Here is a 16,342-nt window from a genome sequence, read left to right on the forward strand (position 1 = left end):
TGGGGTGAGCCTGGGTGAGCCTAGGTGAGCCTGGAGCAGAGGGCGTGGCTGGGCCAGGGGCGTCTGGGCCGAGGCAGAGGTGGAGACAGACAGACAGTCTGTGTCGGGTAAGGGGCCAGTTGGGGTTGTGAGCAATGGTCTAATGGTCAGAACCAGACTCAGGGTCAGGAGGAGCTCATAGCCTTGGAGACAGGCTAGCTAAGAGCCAATGAAGGGCAAGGCCAGGCAGGGGATCAGGCACTCAGGCCTCAAACACAGGTATCAGCATCAAGTTGACCTGGATGATACTCCATCCTGGGCCTTCACGTGAAAACAGCTGTCTGCCCAGTGGCTCCCAGTTACACAGAGACCAATCCCCCTGGGCATGAACATCCTTCATCTTCAGTGACTTTCCACCTTGTACCAAGTGCCCTCAAGCTCAGAGAAAGGAGGAAGCAGGGTCAGACCCTTTCATGCTCCACACATCCCTCCCCAGTGGCTCTTGGGGTGAGGGTGAGGTGCCACGCAGGGGTGGTGGTGGGTTGCGGCAGCGTGGGCTGTGTGTTTTCTGGCTTATCTGTGTCCAGTAATGATAGGGAAAGAGAGAGGTAGTCTCCTCAGTGTCTGGTTGCTTTAAGATTTGGGGAGCAGTGGTTTGTGAGGCCAAGGCAACAGCTGCTTTTTATTTTTTAATTTTTATTTTATTAAAAAGAATTTTTTTTTTTGATGTAGACTATTTGAATCTGTTACAATATTGCTTCTGTTTTAAGTTCTGGTTTTGCGGCTACAAGGCATGTGGGATTTTAGCTCCCTGACCAGGCTCTGAGCCTGTAGCCCCTGCATTGGAAGCACAGAGGCTTAACCACTGGACCACCAGCAAAGTCCCACAGCTGCTTTTTTTAAGATTTCAGATGGATCCACAGAAATCTTCAACCCTGGAAAGGTTGGCAAGCAGGAAAAATCATCTGCTTCTTCCTGCCACCTGGTGGATGCTCCAGCTATTTTATAGACCATTTCTAAGCACCTTGGTCCTGAAATGACCTTTGTAAAGAATGGAGCAGGGATCACAAAATGGCAGCCTGCTGAGTCCTACCCTTGGTTAAATTTTATTTGATTCAGCTCAGTACTTAAAAAAAAAAAAAAATTAGAGTCACTTAAAAATCAGGACACTTGGACTTCCCTGGTGGTCCAGTGATTGAGAATCTGCTTGTTAGTGTAGGGGACACAGGTTTGATCCCTGGTCTGGGACGACTTCACATGTTGTAGGGCAACTAAGCCCATGTGCCACAACTATTGAAGCCTGCATGCCCTAGAGCCCGTGCTCTGCAACAAGAGAAGCCACTGCAATGAGAAGCCCACACACTGCTGCTACAGTGTAGCCCCACTCACCGCAGCTAGAGAAAGCCCATATGGAGCAATGAAGACCCAACACAGCCTAAATAAATAAATGAATATTAAAAAAAAACAACAGGACACTTCATTCAAGTCCAGACCAATCCTCATTCTCTTATAGTGGGTGTCATGGCACAGAGGCTAGGAGCCTCCTTCAGAGGGAGCAAGCACTCTCTTGGGGTCTAGGCTTCTCTGGGCCTCACATGACACAGATAAAAGCACTTGAATCCTGTCTGTTTTACTCATTTCCCTTGTCTTCCTGGCCCACATACACATCTGAGATTTTACTCCATGAAGGGAGTAATTTGGTCCAGAAAAGGAGGCAGGCATCATAAAACAAAGATCAAAATTCCTACACTTCAAATATATTTTTGATATCTAGGAAAGGATTTTCATCATCTCCCTAATTACATGTCTGCTCTATTTTATTCTTTCTTCTGTGTTGTACTTTCAAGGGCTCTCGTAATAGAAATTGTATGAAAGAGCCAAATGCACTTATATAATTAGCATAATATTAATATTGGTCAAAGATAAATTAGCTCTGCACAAACATGAGATGAATAGACAGAACCAGTTCCCATTAACTGAAAGAGGTCATATAGTGGAGAACATATTCAGAGATGCTAGCTTGGTCAAAAGTAATCTGCTCTGATTAAGACAGAAGGTAGCTGAATTGTAATAACAGAGCAGCTGCTAAATTCACTGTTGATTTCATCAGGCAACAAGGGATTGGGGATGACTGATGATGATTCCCGAGACTCATCCAAAAAGAGGCACAAAGGAGTAATTTTCCTATCTAGTGTCAAATTATTAGCTATTCAAATGAATATTCCTAGTTAATTTTAATAGATAAATTGGATTATTTGCTTCTGTTGCACTTTTTTAATGTGCATCTTATATGATTGCACTTAACTACCGCTACACAAAACACATCCCTACACTCAGCTACTCAATATATTCTAATTTAATTTGAAAATGTGCCTCTCAAAATGGTTACTCGGAATGAGTAGATTCTAGTTTCTAGTTTGGCTTAATTGCTATTGTGCTCTATAATATTGAACAGGTGGTTTTTCTCCTGCCCTCCCCCCATTTTTTTTCTTACATCTCTCTCTCTGGGCGTCATGGACACAAGGGCTTGGGTTCGTGGTTTGTAACAAAGGCCTTTTGTATGAAGGCTAAGGAATCAGAAGAGAGGCTGGGAGGCTTTGTGGCTTGCAAGGCCCTTTAAAAGTATTGAGGACTTCCCTGGTTAAGAATCCACCTGCCAATGCAGGGAACACAGGTTCGATCGCTGCTCTGGGGATGTTCCACATGCCACGGAGCAACTAAGCCCATGTGCCACAACTACTGAACATGTGCTCTCGAGCCCATGCTCCACAAAAGAGAAGCTACCACAATGAGGAACCTGTGCACCAAACCCAGAGAGGACCCCCTGCTTGCCGCCACTAGAGAAAGCCTGAGTGTAGCCATGAAGACCCAGTGCAGCCAAAACTAAATAAATAAATAAAAATAAAAAGTAGATGAAGTTTAAAAAACTACATGTCAAGCAGCCCAATCAAAAAATGGGCAGAAGACCTAAACAGACATTTCTCCAAAGAAGACATGCAGATGGCCAAAAGGCACATGAAATGATGCTCAACATCCCTAATTATTAGAGAAATACAAATCAAAACTACAATGAGATATCACACTTCACACCAGTCAAAATGGCCATCGTCAGAAAGTCTGCAGGTAACAAATCCTGGAGACAGTGTGTAACTCTCTTACATTGTTGGTGGATATGTAAATTGGTACAGCCATTATGGAGAATAGTATGGAGGTTCCTTAAAAAACTGAAAATAAAGCTACCATGATCCTACGATTCCACTCCTGGGCACATATCTGGAGGAAACCATAACTCAAAAAGATAATGCACCCCAATGTTGATAGCAGCCAAGATATGGAAGAAACCTAAATGTCCATCGACTGATGAATGGATAAAGAAGATGTGGTATTTATACACAATGGAATACTACTCAGCCATAAATAAGAATGAAATAATGCCATTTACAGCAATTTGGATGGACCTAGAGATTACTATGCTAAGTAAACCAGACGGAGGTAAATACACATAGCTGGTTCTCTGTGCTATATACCTGAAACTAAGTTATAAATCAACTATACTTCAATAAAAACAAAACCAAAAAACTGTATGTATCAAAGTATAAGGAAAGAACATAAATTGAGGCAGTGTTTCCAATCAGAATGAGGAATTAGGTCTAAAGAGGATTTAACTGAGAAACTAGGACTTATTTTTTTACTCATACATATACCCTATGGTGGCCTCTGTGGGTAGGCAACTGATTCTATGGCATGATTACCACCAAACAATTGTCCCTAAGGAAAGGAATAAAATCCATTTCCACTTGCTATTCTGCTGTCCTGCACTAATTTAATCAAAAGGCATGTACAGAGCCTCCACAATACAGAGACCCTGACTAATAAATATTGATAACTGAACAATGCCCCACTCTCAGTTTGAATTTTCCTCTATTTAATGTGTCTCCTACCTGCCTACCATAGAGACTGAAATCTTATTAGAGATGCATTTCAAGCTGTATATGTGTGTGAGGTTGGCAAGCACACCGAAAACCAAATATCTCTACTTGTGTGATGGCCACCAACACGATGATACAGAGCTCCTGTTTATACACATGTGTACATCACACTCTCCTTTTGCGGTTGTGCAATAATTTTCTCTCTAACCTCACCCCACCATCTGATTTTAAAATTTTGTTTGGTTTTGAATGTGACATAAACTTAAGATTCTTTTCCTTTTCCTTCAGAAGATATCAGAGGCTATCTGCCTCATGCAAAGTGGAGATGTTCAAATCCCACTATTTATCCCTGTAATTCCTGTTATCTTCTCACACCCCAAGCATAAATATTTGCCTCCAACTAAGCCTAAGCCAAAATGCTCAGTTCTTTCTTTATTTATTTTTAACACAATTCATACTTGGTGAAGTGTGCAGTTTTTTGGGAAAAAAAAAAAAAGAACTCAAACAAGAGGAAGATTGGTTTTTTATAGACTTGCTAGTGTGGGACAGTTGTGCTGGACTGAAATGCTGAGGCGACCTGCCTGGACCACTGTGCAATGTCTGCTAGCCTGCCTCACACCCTGGAAGTGAAAGTGAAAGTCACTCAGTTGTGTCTGCCTCTTTGCTACCCCATGGACTATACAGTCCCATGGAATTCTCCAGGCCAGAATACTGGAGAGGGTAGTCTTTCCCTTCTCCAGGGGATCTTCCCAATCCAGGGATCGAACCCAGCTCTCCTGCATGGCAAGCAGATTCTTTACCAGCTGAGCCACAAGGGAAGCCCAAGAATACTGGAGTGGGTAGCCTATCCCTTCTCCAGCAGATCTTCCCGACACAGGAGTCAAACTGGGGTCTCCTGCATTGCAGGCAGATTCTTTACCAACTGAGCTATCAGGGAAAAGCCCCCCGTGGGGCTGAGTGCAAATACAAGTCTTAGCTGCAGCAAAAAGGGTTGTTTCTTTTTCTTCTTCCTTCTTTCCTCCTTAAAACAAACTCTTCCTGACCAAGGGCTCAGAGACGGTGGGACAATTTTCTCTCTTCTGGTTAGAAATATACAGACACACTCTGTACCTCTATCTTCTTTCTGGTCCATCAAGCTTCCCTTTTCTCCTTTGCTCAAGAGAGGAAGAAGCTGCTCCATCTCACGTCCTGGATCATCAGAATCCCACATCCCAGTTCAGCTCCTAGGATAACCAGCCCCACCCCCAGGCCTTGGCAGGGAAACCCCCTCCCTTTAAAGCCTGGAATCTTGACTATTGCTGAGCCCCCAGGACTTGCTCTTTATCACTCCGAGGGCATTTTCTTTGAATGCTATCCAGTCTCTCAGATTCCCACGTCTCAAGAAGCTGCTCTCTGTCCAGTGGAACATTCTGTTGCTGTTCGTTGTGAAGCAGTCTTATTTTGTTCTTTTCATTAGGGAATGTTTCCATGAGGGGCCTGCGCCTTGAAAAGGCTCCATGCTCAGAGAGAGGGTGGCTTTGTCCCTCCCCTTTTTGTGACCTCTGTCAGGAGTTCTCTGAGGCTCCAGACAAGACAAAACAGGGAGAAATGCTTAGAGCTGTACTGATAAAATTGCAAAATTTGCAAAGAAACCACTAGCCGTGTTGCCTGGATATATTAAAATGTCATCTCTGTCTTTTGGACATGACTGGATTGTTTAGTTAATGCTAGGGGGAAAAATAGAGTTTTTCTCCAGGGAGAGAAGCAGAAGGAGAAAACAGGCATATGGACAGCTGACAGCATTCCAGCCACTTTGTCACAAAGAGCTAAATCCACCCTTACTAGATTCAAAAAATCATCAGCTGATTCGAGTCTCCTGGGAATGAGGCTGGGGCTCTAGTGGAGGTGGCAAAAGGCCCCTCAGTTTGGAGGCAGAAGTATAAATCCTAATCTATTTACTCAGGTTCTTAGGAAGGGAAGCAGAGCTCCTGAACCTTTGTTATTATTTATAACAATAAAAATTGTAATTACTATTGTTGGGCACCGGACATGTGCTTTTAGGTATGGTGTTTAACTTAATCCTCACAGCAACTTGGAAACTAGCTATTATTATTACTATGTATCTTTGATTTTGATTAATTTTTATTTACATTTGCATCACACACATCCTTACTTGCTCAGGTCACTGCTCAAAAATCTTTTTTTTTTTTTTTTAAATTTTGGCTGCACTGGGTCTTCTTGCAGCAAGTGGGTTTCTCTAGTTTCAGTGAGGGGGTGTCTTTGCCCCATGATGTGTGGGATCTTAGTTCTCCAACCAGGGATCAAACTCAAGTGCCCTGCATTGAAAGGCAGAGTCTTAACCACTGGATGACCAGGAAAGTCCCTCAGATATCTTCTTGGACAAGCCTTTCCTGAGCCCCAGTCCGTAACCACAGCACCTGACGTGCATGCATGCCGAGTTGCTTCAGTCGTTTCAGTCATGTCTGACCCACTGTGACCCCGTGGGCTGTAGCCCGCCAGGCTCTTCTGTCCATGGGATCCTCCAGGCAAGAATACTGGAGTGGGTTGCTGTGCCCTCCTCAAGAGATCTTCCCAACCCAGGGATCAAACCTGAGTCTCTTGGTCTATTCACATTGGCAGGTGGGTTCTTTACCACTAGCGCCACCTGGGAAGCCCATAGCACCTGACATTCTCTAGCTTATTTGAGCAACCCCTTTGAAGCTGTTGCATTCTGGGTGAATTCCTCCCAATTCCAATTTAATTCTCTCTTCAGCTATGTTTAGCTTAAAATTTATTCTACTGTGTCTACAATGTTTTCAATGATCATATTTTCATAATTTCTAGTCTTTATTTCATTTCTGCCTGTTTCAATACAGAATATAGTAGTGGCATATGCATAATGTCTTCATGTATCTCTTTAAGGATTCTAAATGTATATATTTTCAAGTCTTTTTTCAGACATTTTTGTTATCTTTTTTTCTGAAAAAAAAAAAAAAAAAACAACTCATATTCCAGTTATTGATTTTATTGGTTGTCTTTTCTTGGTATAAGAGTCCTTCATACATTTTAAATTTGGGTTTACAGGGTCATCAACATGTGCAATGCTTTCCTCTGCCTTTCTTTTTCTCTATGCATCACCCTTCTGGGGCTTGAGTTTGAGCCTGGTTCCAAAGGCACTAGACTATATGCTAGGCAGTGCTAGGCAGCAGGTTTTCAGGCTTACTTCACAGGCCAGGGTAGCCCTGCCCTGGCTTCTAGTTGTGAGCTCTGAACATGATTCTGGTTCCCATGCCTCCTGCAGAGCACGTCTCCCTTGTGGTGTATCTGCAGAAGCCAAACTCACAGTTCCTACTACCTCCTTCCAGGTCCAAAGCCTGCCAAGCCCTTAGATCAGCCTTAACTCATTACTTCATATTTCAGTTCCAGGACCATGGACATATGTATCTCATTTTTTAGTGTGATTACAACTTTTTAAAATTCTCTTGGAAATGTTATCTATCATTGCTGTGTGTTGGAGCAGAGGGGACTTCAAAACATTCACCTGCAAGGCCACTGAACTCAGTGGATGGAAATAGAAACTGAGAAAAAAAGAGGCATAGAACTTGAAGGTAGAAAATGGGCAATTGTGTACGGGTTGGAAGAGTAAAGAACATGACAAAATGATGAGTTCATGTATCACTGGTGAGCTAATGTGCAGGAACCCCAGTTATTAAAATGGAAAGAAAAGTCACACAATTTAGAGTTGAGTTAAATGGCCATGACTTCCCAGGTCCTCCCTCCCTCCCTATCCTTACTTTTTTTTTTAAGTATTTATTTTTCTATGTTTGTTTATTTGACTGCATAGGGTCTTCATTGCAGCATGCAGGACCTTTGGTTGTAGCATGTGGGACCTAGTTCCCTGGCCGGGGATCGAACCCAAGCCCCCTTCATTGGCAGTGTGGAGCCTTAGCCACTGGGCCAGCACTGAAGTCCCATCCCTCTCCTCCTTTTTTCTCAAACTCCCTCTCCCTCATGAGTCATTTCACGTTGGTGACAACTCCTAATATGAGCAACCATTTTGGTTTGCTTAGGACTGTCCTGGTTTCAGCATTCAAAGTCCTGCTTTTTAGGAAAGCCTTAATCCTAGGCCATCTGGGATGGCCCATCACCTGAACTCCTTACCTTTCACCTTGTGAGCCCAAAGAGAAGACTTCTAATATCAAAATTAACTTTACTAAAGGGTAAGCTTGTGAGACAATAATGGTAGGGGAAGAAACAGAAGCGGGCAATGGGCCTTGGCAGTCTTTGCTTGGGTGGAGGAAGCCACAACCCAATAAACACCTTTCACTTCAAATTGTGTAGAAATGCAGACTAGAAAGGGCTCTTTGAAGTATGTAATTCTCAGAATTTGCTTACTTAAGAAATTTGAGCAACCAGTGCAAATGGTGTTTATAATTCCTTATATATTGGGTTCTGAAATTACTTGCTTTAAGAAAGGGAGGTTGTACAAACATTATTTGATTTGATGTCTCTGTAGTCTTCTTGAGCTCAACAAGTCATGCTGTCATATTTAAGTATGTAATATTATATAATATTCAGTTACACTGACTCCATATTCATTATCAGTGATTAAAATCATACATCATCTCATTATATTCAAAGTACCTCTATCTTAGGAAAACTCTGGTAAGTTTTATAGCTATCATCACTACAGCCAAAAATAGGCTGCCAAGGTTGCTCTTGACTGTCAGCAATCATTGCTAACACGACACTGATTTTGTTTGCATGATGATGGAGGTCAGTGGTGTGTAGCAGCAATGTACCTTGATTCAGGGAATAAATTAAGATCAATAAGTTCAATCTAGTCATGATTGTATAACACTTTTTCTCTTTGAAAAACCCTTTCCCATCCTTCCTTGCTGCTAGGAGTGAAATGTTACCAACTGGGACCAATGAAACATAAAAGTTTGCCGGGAAATTTTGCTTTTCTAATCAAAGAGACAAACTTGAAGGAAAGCTTGCTGTCATCCCTTTTTGCCTTCCTATCTGGAATATGGATGTGATGCCTGGAGCAGAGGTAGCCACATTAAGTCTATGAGGGAATAAGCATAATGATGACAAGCAAGGTGCCTAGTAAGTCAGAGTGAGAAAGAGAGAAAGACCCTGATAATACAGTTGAGCTCTCAGGCCACCCAAGACCATACCTCTGGGGTTCTTGTTTAATAAAAACAAATGCCCTTTTCATTTAAGTCACTGTTGATATATCTCTCTCTTTACTTGCAACTAAAAAACAATTTCACATTGAAAAGCAAGGTGATAGCATTGAAACAAGTATACTATCAAGGGTGAAACAGATCACCAGCCCAGGTTGGATGCATGAGACAAGTGCTCAGGGCTGGTGCACTGGGAAGACCCAGAGGGATGGAATGGGGAGGTAGGTGGGAGGGGGGATCGGGATGGGGAACACATGTAAATCCATGGCTGATTTATGTCAATGTATGGCAGAAACCACTACAATATTGTAAAGTAATTAGCCTCCAACTAATAAAAATAAATGAAAAAAAAAAGAAGAAAAGCAAGGTGAATAATGCATAGTAATGACATACAGTTATGCAAATGGGAAAAAATGTTGCCGATTTGCCATGGCTTTTGGTGGATTTTTTTCATTCCATACCTCTATTATGCTAATTAAGAAAGGAAAGACACTCTTTTCTTCCCTCAGTGCTCAGTAATTATCAACTATCAGTACAAAGAAAACACGCTACAATGTGCTCCCACTGTAGTGGCTCTTAAGGGCTGAGACTTATAAGTCTATAGGTAGATAATGTGATGTTAAAATCCTTCTGTGCATCTTGGAAATATAATCTCATCAGTTCTATATTGTTTCAGGGCAAAAGGAAATAGGCTGAGGTCCAGCAGATCTTTCAGAGCAATGTTTGTTTTTTGTGTTTTTTTTTTACTGTGCATCTGGATTAAATCCACTGCAAGAACAAGACGTTTACCTGTAGCAGGCTGGGAGTTGAACCCATGACCCTGTGCCATCTATCAATATAAAATAAGAAAAGGATTCAGCCAGTGCCCAAGTAGACAATGAGCCCAACCCAAGGCATTCCAAATAGCCTCTTTGTTGGCGGGAGGATACATCTTACCTTGGTCAAGGATGAGTAAAGAGGTCAAAAATGAATTATGTGGGGGAAATATGTAGAACAAGGTACAGGGAACATCACTGAAAAGACTCAGAGGAAGAACAAGCTTCTGAAAATGGTTTACTGCAGGAACCAGATTTGGGGAAATGTGTGGCATCCTTAATAGACAGAAAAAAATGTAAGGAGGAAGAAAAAACACTAATAGAAACCCCCCCAAAACAAACATGTTAAGAATGAACCATAAGTGTTATGAGTACTATCAACTTCTAAGGACCTACTGTGGGCCAGCATTGCTCCAGGAGCTGGGGCTCAGAGATAACATAAACATAACCCTTGACCATCAGGGACTCACAGTGCAGTGATCTCATTCAAACCAAAGACCTTATTCCAAGTTGAATTCTAACAGTAGACTATGATATCATAAGATCCTACTGTATTTGCAAGTGTTTATTTTCAGGGCACAGTCACTCTATTTTGGAAAGAAATGAAATGACCATGCCTAAGTAAGTAAATGCAGCAGGGAATGCACAGAGGAAGGGAAACCACTGAATGTTTTGTTGAGCTCTGGTTGTTCCAAGAAAGACACTTAGAAAACCCACCATACTTGAGAAGATATATTTCTCCTTTCTTAACAAGGAAGTGATGAAAGGTGCCCAGGAAGAAAGGTCATTTAGTGAGAACAACAAACGCTACTACTGCCTCTATCCAACTAGCATTTAGCCTTGGGGTTGAACTGTAAGCCCTTGGAGAACTCAAATGACTTTTGCACTAGCACAGGGACCTGTCCGGGAATTTCACTCACTGCCCCTGATATTGACAACTGTCCATTCAATTCCTGGCCACCGCTCTACCTCCAGCCTCCCCTGCCCTCCTCTGAAAACAGAAATTAAGCCAACACACTCAGAACTTCCTATCCTCTCTTCCTCACCTCTGAAGAAATATCAGTTCACAGCAGAAGAGAGCAGGGGGAGAGGATAACCATTCCTCAACCCATTAATCAAGCTCTTTTCACAGGACCTTGCCTGCTGGTTCACACTGATGGACCTTAGGGTGGGAGTGGGCCACAAGCTGGGCCAGTTGTAGAGAGCATGTCTTGCCCTGGGCAAAGTGACTGCATGGCGGACAGACAGCTGAACCAATGGGACCAACTGCAGTGTACCTTTGGAATTTATGACCTAAGCATTATCAAGTGCGATGCTCATTTTTCCTCTGTGGTGGAGACTAGCAGCTCAGAACTCATCAAGATGGTGGTGTTTCCTGCCGTGGGGAGGAAGCTGGCTTGTGGTATAATGAACGATATCAACATCCCAAGATGTCATGTGACAGAGGCATTCACATCTGTTCCCAAGGCAGAGCAACACCTCCACCTTCCTATAGTTATACCAGCCTTCCAGACACATTTCCCTTTGAATCTAAAGGAGTTCATACTGGGTTTTGACATATACAACCGAAAAAAAAACAGCAACAAAAATCCACCGACTGTTATACTCTTTGTGTATTCTGGGTTTCCAAAAGAAAAGTTTTTCCTGATTATAAAATGAGATTCATAAAATTCAAACAATGTTGAAAAATATATTTTAAAAATTACTATAATTCTACCATCCAGATACAACCACTGTCTTTTAATACTCTTGCAGGCATTTCTGTTTTAATATTTATTTTTGTTTATTTGGCTGTACCAGGGCTCAATTGTGGCACCTTTAGTTGCAGCAAGCAAACTCTTAGTTGCAGCATATGGGACTGAGTTCTCCCACCAGGAATCAGACCTAAGCCCCCTGCTTTGGGAGCATGAAGTCTTAGCCGCTGGACCACCAGGGAATTTTTTTCTTTTGAAAGATAGATAAATAGTTAATTTTACAAGACTGAGATTTTATAACATACCATTTCACCTAAAACATGTTTTTGCTATTTTTATAGAATAATACTTCTACATCTACATTTTAAAAATGGGTACATAGTGTTTTATTACATTAAATCAACTTGTTGTACCCAGACCCTTTTGAAGGACGTGTAGGTTATCTCAAAAGCTTCACTATTGTAAAGAACACAACAATGAACATCTTTGTAAGTACATTTTGGAGCACTTGATTACCTCTTTAGGATATATTTCTCACTTCTCAAATTCTAATACTGTTACTTGTTTTACAGAACTCAAAAAGTTTTGCCAACTCTTCCTGTGGCCTGACTTACTGGTTTCATATGTGTCCTCTTGATTCACTCCTCATGTATTCATACTGTCAATAAATATTTACTGAGTATGTATTATGTACCAGCCACTATACTAGATTTTAGGGAAACAAATGTGGGTAAATCGGGCCTTATCCTTAGATCCTTGAAACCAGCATCTATTGAAATCTGACTCTATGCTAAACACTGTACAGGATTCTTTATCTCATTTATTCTTCATTTAAGAAAACAAAACACCAACCCCATGTAGCGATACTATCTCTATTATATAAATGAGGAAAAGGAAGGTCAGAAAAGTTGAGTAGCTTGTCCAAGATCCTACAGTTAGTAAGTCCAAAGCTGGAATTCGAACCCAGGTCTGTCTGATTTCTTTCTGTCGTACATAGTTTTAGGAGAGAGTTATAAAAATAAATGACAAAAGTAAACTGTCAGAGCTTTGTAAAATCTGAACAGAAGGATGCATTTACGTCCACAAAGACAGTAGAGTCAGACCTTAGGCAAGTCTTGCAGGTGTCTTCTTCATAGTCCAGGTTAAAGGGCCAAAACCCAACCTTCAATGATTTGCACTACTCCACCCAGCTCCAAGAGGCCCTTGGTAAGCCAAAATACTTGCCAGCTGGGGTGATGGGGAGAGAAGCAGGCTGTTTCTAAATAGCTCCTATTTAGAGAAGACAAAACCAGAAGGTTGTAATGCAGGTTCCTAGAAAGATCAGAAGCGCAGTGAGAGAGCAGACAATCTTATTAAAGAAGAGCTTGGAGAAAAGGGACAAGGCTGGGAAGTCTCAGGGCTCAGGTGGTAGGTGTGACACCCTGAGTGGGCTCACCCCATGAACAGGTGATGCCTCAGCCATAAGCCAACCCTCAGGATAAGCAGATGCCTCACTGGAGGCTGGGCATTGGAGGAGGCTGCAAGCATGCTTACAAGGCGTGAGGCTGCAACAGCTGATTGAGCTTGGATGGTTTGTGACTCAGAGTCTGCTGAGGGCGTTAGATCTGTCTGAACAAGACCCCACAAAGCTGACCAGGCAGCACCCCACGATGTGGAGCCAGGAAATACTTCCCCAGATCGACAGGCTTCAGCTCTTTGTCTCCCTCCCTAAGGGTCTTGAGGTGCCGAGCGTGCACATGTGCGAGTTTGCCTCTGGAGCTGTTATCTTCATCCCTCCCTTTTTTGTATGTGTTCCACATGGACTCCTTGTCCTGCGGCTGAGCCCCCACTGGAAGGATCATGGCAGAGCTCAGTGAATTTCCAACCTAATTTCCAACCTAAACCAAACCCTTTTTTTAAATACACAAAATCTTGACTGGAACACCAACAGAGAAAGCAAATGAAATTGGAGTTGCTCCCATCTGAGTGGGGGTTGGGGATGCCAGAGTCCCCTTCCTCTCCCAAGATATTCTGTTGGGTACACGGTTTAAAAACCACCACTGTAGGGCTGCAAGATCTCTGAATTTAAAGTTAGAACATCCAGGTTCTAATCCGGACTCTGCCACGTAGAAAGAGTGCGGCTTTTAAGAAGTCATTTAACCTCTCTTAAAGTGAAGTCGCTCAGCCATGTCCGACTCTTTGCAACCCTGTGGACCGTAGCCTACCAGGCTCCTCCATCCATGGGATTTTCCAGGCAAGAATACAGGAGTGGGTTGCCATTTCCTTCTCCAGGAGATCTTCCCGACCCAGGATTGAACCGGGGTCTCCTGCATTGTAGGCAGACGCTTTACCATCTGAGCCACCAGGAAAGTTTCCATCCATGAAATGGAGATGGTAATTCTTGTCCCCTTCAGCAGTCACTGTGAGCATCAGGTGTAACCATGTGGGTAAAAGCAGCTGTAAAATGCCATGGAAGTGTGAGACATTCCCTTCCTTGGCTTCTCCACACGTGTCTAGCCCACAACGGCTCCACATCCTTGGATAGGGGACAAAGCCACACCTCTCGGGACCCAAAGAGTGTGATTTACTGACTTGTATGGTTTCCAAAGAGAAATGGTCATCTCCAAGGTAATATCTCTAAGGTTTTCCTCCCCTCCGTGTTGTTATTTGTGGATGGCCCTCTTCACTTTTTTTCTGACTGACAGACCTACGTCTATGCCTCAGTCCCACACCAGGACGCCCAAACCGGCTCGCCCTCAGGTGCTCTCAGCTGGACCACAGAGTCTGCCGCAGCAGGGCTCCGTGAGTGCTGGCTGATTTGGTTACTTGGCTTTATGACTCTCTGGGAAGACCCTTTTAGTGGGAACAGCCAGGCCATCTCCTCTCCCCTCTAAGCACGCCCCAGGTCCATACAACGCAAAAAGGCCGAGTCTCTTCTCAGAGTTGTGCCAGGGAAACGGTGGTGCCTGAAGTTCCGCCCGTCGCTCGGTACTGTCTGTGGCAGCACTACACGTGGCGAAAGACACTGTGAGGTGTGACAACACACCCACTCCAGGCCCCCCCACCTGCAGAGCCAGAGATCATAGGGATGAGGCGGGTGGTGGTGGGAACCCTGGTTCATCGGAAGGGACCGTGTCAACTCCTCAAAGTCATGGGCTGACAAATCGTGGGTTTGATCTGGACAGTGGTTTAGTAAAAGATGGTGCCCACGCTGTTCTCTGCTACCTGTCAGCTTGCCCACACTTCTAGGGCTCTCCTTCTATCGTCTGATACTCAGAGTGGGTGACCTGAGTTGTAATTGCACATTCCCAGATAGTCACCAGGGCTTTCCTGGTGTCTCAGCTGGTAAAGAATCTGCCTGCAATGCAGGAGACCCGGGTTTGACCCCTGGGTCAGGAAGATCCCCTGGAGAAAAGAATGGCAACCCACTCCAGCATTCTTGCCTGGAGAATTCCATGGACAGAGGAGACTCTGGTGAGCTACTGTCTATGGGGTTGCAGAGAGTCAGACATGACTGAGTGACTAACACAGATAGTCACCAGCTGTATACCAAAGGTATATGCATGTTTGTTATGTTAAATTGGATTGACTGTTTTCTGGGTGGGACCTCAGCCAGTGGTACAAATTCTACTAGTAGAATGGTAGAGTGGTTTCAGGCCAGAAAGTTGGCTTTCTTAAAAGGCCAGTGGTTTGGATGGCCCATTATGGGCAGGATAGATATTGGATTTCAAATGGGGGCAATAATTTTACCCTGCATCCCACAGGCAAATAGAGCCTAATGTAGCAGTTACTAAGAAGAGATTCACTTCCTCCTTTTGCACCTGTTTTGACATTTCCTATGGTTTCATAGCCCACTTGACTTTAGTGGAACCACAGAGAGTTTTTCTGGAATTACAAAGCCAAATTTTGCATCTTCTTTTTCCTTTTTTTCTTTTCTTTAAACCTTGGTCCCTCATTTTAAAAGGTTTTACTGACATACGGTTGATATACCATATTATATGTACCATATTATATAAGTTATATTTTATTATATAAGTTACAGGTATACAATATAGTAATTCACATTTTCAAAGGTTATACTTGATATATAGTTATCCTAGAATATTGGCTATATCCACTGTGTTGTATGATATATCCTTGTAGCTTATTTATTTTATACATAGTAGTTCATACCTCTTAATCCCTTTCCCCTATCTTGTCCCTCTCTGTTCCCGCTCCCCAATGGTAATCAGTAGTTTGTTCTCTTTGTCTGTGAGCCTGCTTCTTTCTTTATATTCACTAGTTTGTTGTATGTTTTAGATTCCACAAATAAGTGATATCATGCAGTATTTGTCTATCTTATTTCACTAAGCACTGCATTTCCTTTTGAGCGGCAGAGTCCCATGAAGAGGAAGAATAAATACTGTGAAAGGAGTGAGGTCACTAGGAGAGAATTCTAAGCCCTGAGATTCCTGGCAGCAAGATCCAGTCTGCTTGCCAGAGCGGCACTTCAGGCTTTCACTGTTTGGCCTCTTCACGCTGCTCAGGTCTGCTCCTTGATGTTCCTCTGCAGTGTGGTCACCCCTCAGGGCCAGGCTTTAGGACCTAGGTGTTCTCCCAGAGAATGATGTGGGAAGAGACGTTTCTTTGCCTCTTCCACCCTCTTGCACTCCCACAGCCCATCCTTGTGGCTTTCCATGGTGCCCACGAGACATCACCCGTACTCCCCGTGGCTCCTACCCAGCTATCTTCACAAGTGGGGCTTCCTGCCATTCAGCCTGCAGGTCAGCAGTGAA

At 43.2% G+C, this 16,342-nt stretch overlaps 1 non-coding gene across 1 annotated transcript; it reads right to left on the reverse strand.

The window, feature by feature from the left end:
* Positions 1 to 13,864: 13,864 nt before the first annotated feature.
* On the reverse strand, positions 13,865 to 13,936 carry TRNAC-ACA. The gene has a single exon. It is a non-coding gene; the product is annotated as a tRNA-Cys (tRNA).
* Between the last annotated feature and the right edge of the window lie 2,406 nt (positions 13,937 to 16,342).

This window comes from Cervus canadensis, chromosome 13 (assembly GCF_019320065.1).
Source record: "Cervus canadensis isolate Bull #8, Minnesota chromosome 13, ASM1932006v1, whole genome shotgun sequence".
Classification (NCBI taxonomy): Eukaryota; Metazoa; Chordata; class Mammalia; order Artiodactyla; family Cervidae; genus Cervus; species Cervus canadensis.